The sequence below is a fragment of the Saccopteryx leptura genome, chromosome 4 (assembly GCF_036850995.1).
Source record: "Saccopteryx leptura isolate mSacLep1 chromosome 4, mSacLep1_pri_phased_curated, whole genome shotgun sequence".
NCBI lineage: Eukaryota > Metazoa > Chordata > Mammalia > Chiroptera > Emballonuridae > Saccopteryx > Saccopteryx leptura.
In genome coordinates, this window is record NC_089506.1 from 48,685,969 (window position 1) to 48,691,460 (window position 5,492).

Here is a 5,492-nt window from a genome sequence, read left to right on the forward strand (position 1 = left end):
CTCTCCCTACTTCTCTCTGTTTCACTCCCAAATCAATGGAGAAAAATTTTTCTTAAGTAAGCTGCTGGCCCTGGCCAGTTGTCTCAGTGGTAGAGCATTGGCCCAGCGTGTAGATGTCCTGAGTTCGATTCTTGGTCAGGACACACAGGAGAAGCAACCATCTGCTTCTCCACCCCTCTCCCTCCCCCTTACTTCTCTCTCTCTTCCCCTCCCTCAGCCATAGCTAGATTGGTTCAAGTGCATTGGATCCAGGTGCTGAGGATGGCTCATGAAGCTTCTATCTCAGGCTCTAAAAATAGCTCGGTTGAAAGCATGGCCCCATATGGGCAGAGCATCAGCCCCAAATGAGGGTTGCTAGTAGATCTGGTAGGGGCACACATCAGAGTCTTTCTCTCTATCTCTTCACCTCTCAATTGGAAAAAAGGAGGAAAAAAAAAAGTAAGCTGCTATTCTAGATTTAAAAAAAAAAACTAAAGAGACATAATGTGGAAACTGATTATATCTTTTTTAAAAGCTATAAAAGACAATTGTTAAAAAATTGAATTAATTTGAATATGAATGGAATATCAGGTGGTATCTAAATTGTGATAATGGTATTATATTTATATTGTGGAATGTTCTAATTCTTAGCAGGTGCATACTTAAAATTTAGCGGTGAAATTTCATGATGTCAAATAGTTCATTGATTATGTTTGAAAAGTTTCAAAATAAAACATTAGGGAAGCCCTGGCTAGATAGCTCAGTTGTTTGTAGCATTCTCCTAATACACCAAGGTTGAGGGTTTGATCCTGGTCAGGGCACCTACAGGGACCAGCCAATGAGTGCAGGGATGAGTGGAACAGCAAATCAATATTTTTATCTCTCTCTTTGCCTCTCTGTCTGTATAACTAATAAATAAAATTTAAATTTAAAAAATTATGGAAAAACAAAAAATAAGTTTAATCTATAATATAATTAAAAGGATTACTAGTATTTCTATTATCACAAATAATCAGCATTTATTAAGTATAATGTACAATGAGTGACTTAAAGATATAGCAATCCACAATCCCAAAGCATGAATGGATAAACATTAATTCCTTCATCACAATTAAGAAAGAGGGTTATGAAAAGTATAATATAATAACCACATTGGAATTTTCATTCAATTTGATTAAAATTTATCTGTATAAATACCAATTCTTGAGAAAACACTTGACAATTTTTTATTGTCGGTCAGATTTATGTGTTGTCCTGGTCTAACAGTAGCCCATTAGACTGGGCTATGAGTTCTCAAGTTTCATTCTGAATCAGTCCTATTCTATAAGTATATTTATACATTTATGGTTACATTTATAACTATTCCCTATTTATAAAATTTGGTGCTTACCCCTGCTGTGTTTTTGCTTCAGCTTCCCTCCATCTTGGTTTTCCTGCTCCTATGATCTCCAACCTTCCATTTCATCTCCAGGTTCATGACTTGCCTCTCCTTTCCAACATTATTTTTAAGTGAGGGAAAGAGAGACAGACAGACAGAAAGGAAGAAAGATGAGAAGTATCAATTCATAGTTACGGCACCTTAGTTGTTCATTGATTGCTTTCTCATATGTGCCTTGACTGGGGGGCTCCAGCTGAGCCAGTGACCCCTTGCTCAAGCCAGCGACCTTGGGCTCAAGCCAGCGACCTTGGGGTTTCAAACCTGGGTCCTCAGCATCCCAGGCCTATCTTCTGTCCACTGCAACACCGTCTGTTCCAGTTCTTCTCTCCAACACTGTTTAGAATAACTTAAGTCTCCTTTATGAAACATCTTCTTTATCCAGTCCTCTACTGGGAGACACTTTGGTTGTTTCCACGTCTTGTCCACTGTGAATAATGCTGCAATGAACATGGGGATGCATGTGTCTGCATACTGATGTTTTTGAGGGTTTTTTTTTGAGGGGTAGATATTGAGTAGAGGGATTGCTGGGTCATATGGTAGTTCTATTCTTAATTTCGTGAGGAACCACCATACTGTCTTCCATAATGGCCGTATTAGTTTACATTCCCACCAGCAGTGAATGAGGTCCCGTTTTCTTCACAGCAAATTTAATTTTCTAAAAAAAAAAAAGACACTTCCTTGTGAACTGCCTAGGAAATCAGGAATATGGGGTCCAAGTTTTTCAGCACCTACCCACTTACTCCAGCTTCAAAAGTTTAAAGGTAAGCCCTGGCTGTGTGGCTCAACAGATCAAGTATCATCTCAGCATGCCAAGGTCACAGGTTCAAAACCCAGTCAGGACACATAGGAGAAAAAACCAATGAGTGCATAAATGGAACTAAGTGGAACAACAAGTTGGTGCTTCTTTCTCTCTCTGTCCCCTTCTCTCTTCTCTCTCTCTTTCTCACTCCCTTCTCTCTCTCTCTCAATATTTTTTTTAAAGGTGACTTGATTGTTCATCTCTTCAAAAAGACATAACAGCTTTCATTGTCTGAGGCTTAGCCCATATTGTCATCATTCCATTTTTATTTGGATACTGACAATTACCTTCATATTTTAACCCTATTTCATAGATAAGAAAACTGAGGCTCACACAAGTTTAGTAACTTGTCTGATTTCACTTGACTAGTGAATTCATGGCTAGGACACAAATCCAGGTCTTTTTGAGTTCTGTTAAGATGGTACCTAAGGAGAAATGAAAGATATGTGACATGCAGCAGAAAACACGGTGTTCCAGACAGGGCTAAACTAAAAATTAAATGAAGGTAAAACCATCTTTAAGATAAAGTCTGCATTTGAGATCCTTCCCCCAATACCAAGCCTCAGGCTTGCAAGAGCCTTCATATGGCTGGCTCCTTAGTTGTCAAGAGCCCACCTCTAGAATATACTGTGGCCCATGTTTATAACATTTCCCAAGTCCCTGACATCCATCAAAACTTTTCTAAGTATTCCATAAAACTAATCAACTAAACTGTAAATTCTAAAGCATATTAAATTATAAAAGAATGATTATCTGGTTTAGCATGTTGCACATTTGCATGTTAACTGGGACCCACTGATAATGGCCCCTTAATTCAAGTCAAGGACTCAAATTAGAAACTTTAGGCATGTTAGTGGCAGGTCAGTGGTTCATAGCACCCTTGAAATTAAACCATTCAAAAAAACTGTCTGGCTTTACCAAGCAGTGGTGCAGTGGGAAACTATTGGCCTGGAATGCTGAGGACCCAGATTCCACACCTCAAGGTCACCAACTTGAGTACGGGCTTACCAGCTTGACTGTTGAGATGCTGGCTTGAGCGTTGGATCATAGACATGACCCCATGGTCACTGGCTTGAGCCCAAAGGTTGATAGCTTGAAGCCCAACATCTCTGGCTTGAGCCCAAGGTCACTGGTTTGAGCAACGGGTCACTGGCTCATCTGAAACCCCTGGTCAAGACACATATGAGAAAACAATCAGTGAACAACTAAAGTGCTGCAATTATGAACTGATGCTTCTCATCACTCTCCCTTCCTTTCTGTTCCTGTCTCTTTCTCAGAAAGAAAGAAAGGAAAGAAAGAAAGAAAGAAAGAAAGAAAGAAAGAAAGAAAGAAAGAAAGAAAGAAAGAAAGGAAAAGAAAAGAAAAGAAAAGAAAAGAAAAGAAAAGAAAAGAAAAGAAAAGAAAAGAAAAGAAAAGAAAAGAAAAGAAAAGAAAATCTGTCTCAGAGGAGAAAAGCTGTCGGCTTCATGAGGTCTTATTTTTACTATGTAATGTGTTTTTATGATTCAAAATTCAAAATAATACAAAAATGTATTCACTGAGAGATCTCAGATTTCCAGTCCCTGTTATCAGTAGAATTATTCATGTTTATTCAATTTTCGTCAATCCAGAATTTCTTTATACAACACAAGCAAAATATACTTCTCCCCTTGTACTTAATGATAACATAATATATAAACTTTTCAGCTCTTTGCTTTTTCACGTTTTAGTATATCCTAGAGATCTCTCTACATAGTCAGTACATCAAGATCTTCCTTATTCTCTTTTATAGCTGCTTTATACTGTATTTTGTGAATATACCATTGTTTATTCAACCAGTCCCCTATTACCAGACACTTAAATTATTTCCAATCTTTGTCTCTTACAAGCAATGATATTCTTATATATACAGAAGTATCTGTAGGATAAAGTCCTAGAAGTGGAAATGCTAGATCAAAGGGTATGGGAGACAGAAGGTCCCCCAAAGATATGGGCAGCCAAATCCCAGGAACCTGTGAATATGTTACCTTAAAACAAAAGGAACTCTGCAATCCAATTAAGAACCTTCTTACTTCCACTCTGGATTATCTGGGTGGGCTGGATATAATCACAGGTGCCCTTATAAGAGGGAGGCAGGACGGACAGGAGAGAAAATGCTATACTACTGACTTTGAAGATAGCAGAGGCCATGAGCCAAGGAATGTAAATGGCCTCTAGGAACTGGAAAAGGACAAGAAAAAATATCTAGAGTGTCCAGAAAGAACGCAGCCCTGTAGACCCATTTTAGATTGCTAACCTCCAAACTATAAAATAACTTTGTGTTGTTTTTAAGCCACTAAGTTTGTAGTAAATTGTTACAGCAGCCACAAGAAACTAATACACAGGGTAAATCCAAATGTAAATTTTGTATATACTGCCAAATTCCCATCCATAAAGTCTGTTCCTTTTTGTACTGCTATCAGCAATGTGCTTCTTTTCCCACTATTTCTTCAACGAAGTATATTATAAAACTTTTGAATTTTTGTCCATGTGATAGGAGGGAAATGCTTTATCTCACTAGAATTTTAACTCACAAGTGAAGTTGAGCATCTTTTCACATACTGAAAAGATTTATTTTGCTGAAACTATGTGTTAAACTATTTCTACATTTTTCTCCTGGGCTGTTACTCTGTTCTTTATTTCTAAAAACTCTAAAAATATTATCTCTTCAGATAGATGCAAAACTGACACAATTTGAGCTTGCTGTAGTAACAAAGCCTAACCTATTCGAGTACTCTCTCCTCCATGAGACAAGCCCTTATATAGACTTAGACAATGTAAAAAAAAAAAAAAAGGAAAAAAATATATATATATTATCTCTTTGTAATACACTAACACTCTTCCTACGTAGTCCTTGTCTTTTCACATTGTTTGTGGTATTTATTGCCATGCATAAATTTTATTACTTATTTTTATGTAAAATTTCAAGTTTTCTTCATATAGGTTTTGCATATTCAAACGATTTTAGCATGGCCTGTTTGAGTTATCAATAATTCAATAAGATTGTTCCATAGTCTCAATGGCCAAGTATAGTGATTGACATGTTTTCCTTTCTTATTTCTGCATAGGTATTTCAAATGGAGGAAAATTCCAGTGTGAGAAATATACAGAATATGGCAAAAGATAACACAATTTTTAGCAATGCCATTATTGCTTTACTTAAACTCATTAAAATAAAAATATTCCCCAAAATTATATAATTTTTCTGGGAGAATTATAAAGTATTACTACACTCAGTAGAATCTAAATACACGAGGT

General features: G+C 36.8%; 1 non-coding gene across 1 annotated transcript; it reads left to right on the forward strand.

Annotated features, from left to right (window-relative positions):
* Positions 1–4,890: 4,890 nt before the first annotated feature.
* LOC136404704 (small nucleolar RNA SNORA28) lies at positions 4,891–5,011 on the forward strand. Its single transcript, XR_010751412.1, has one exon. It is a non-coding gene; the product is annotated as a small nucleolar RNA SNORA28 (small nucleolar RNA).
* The last annotated feature ends 481 nt before the right edge of the window (positions 5,012–5,492 follow it).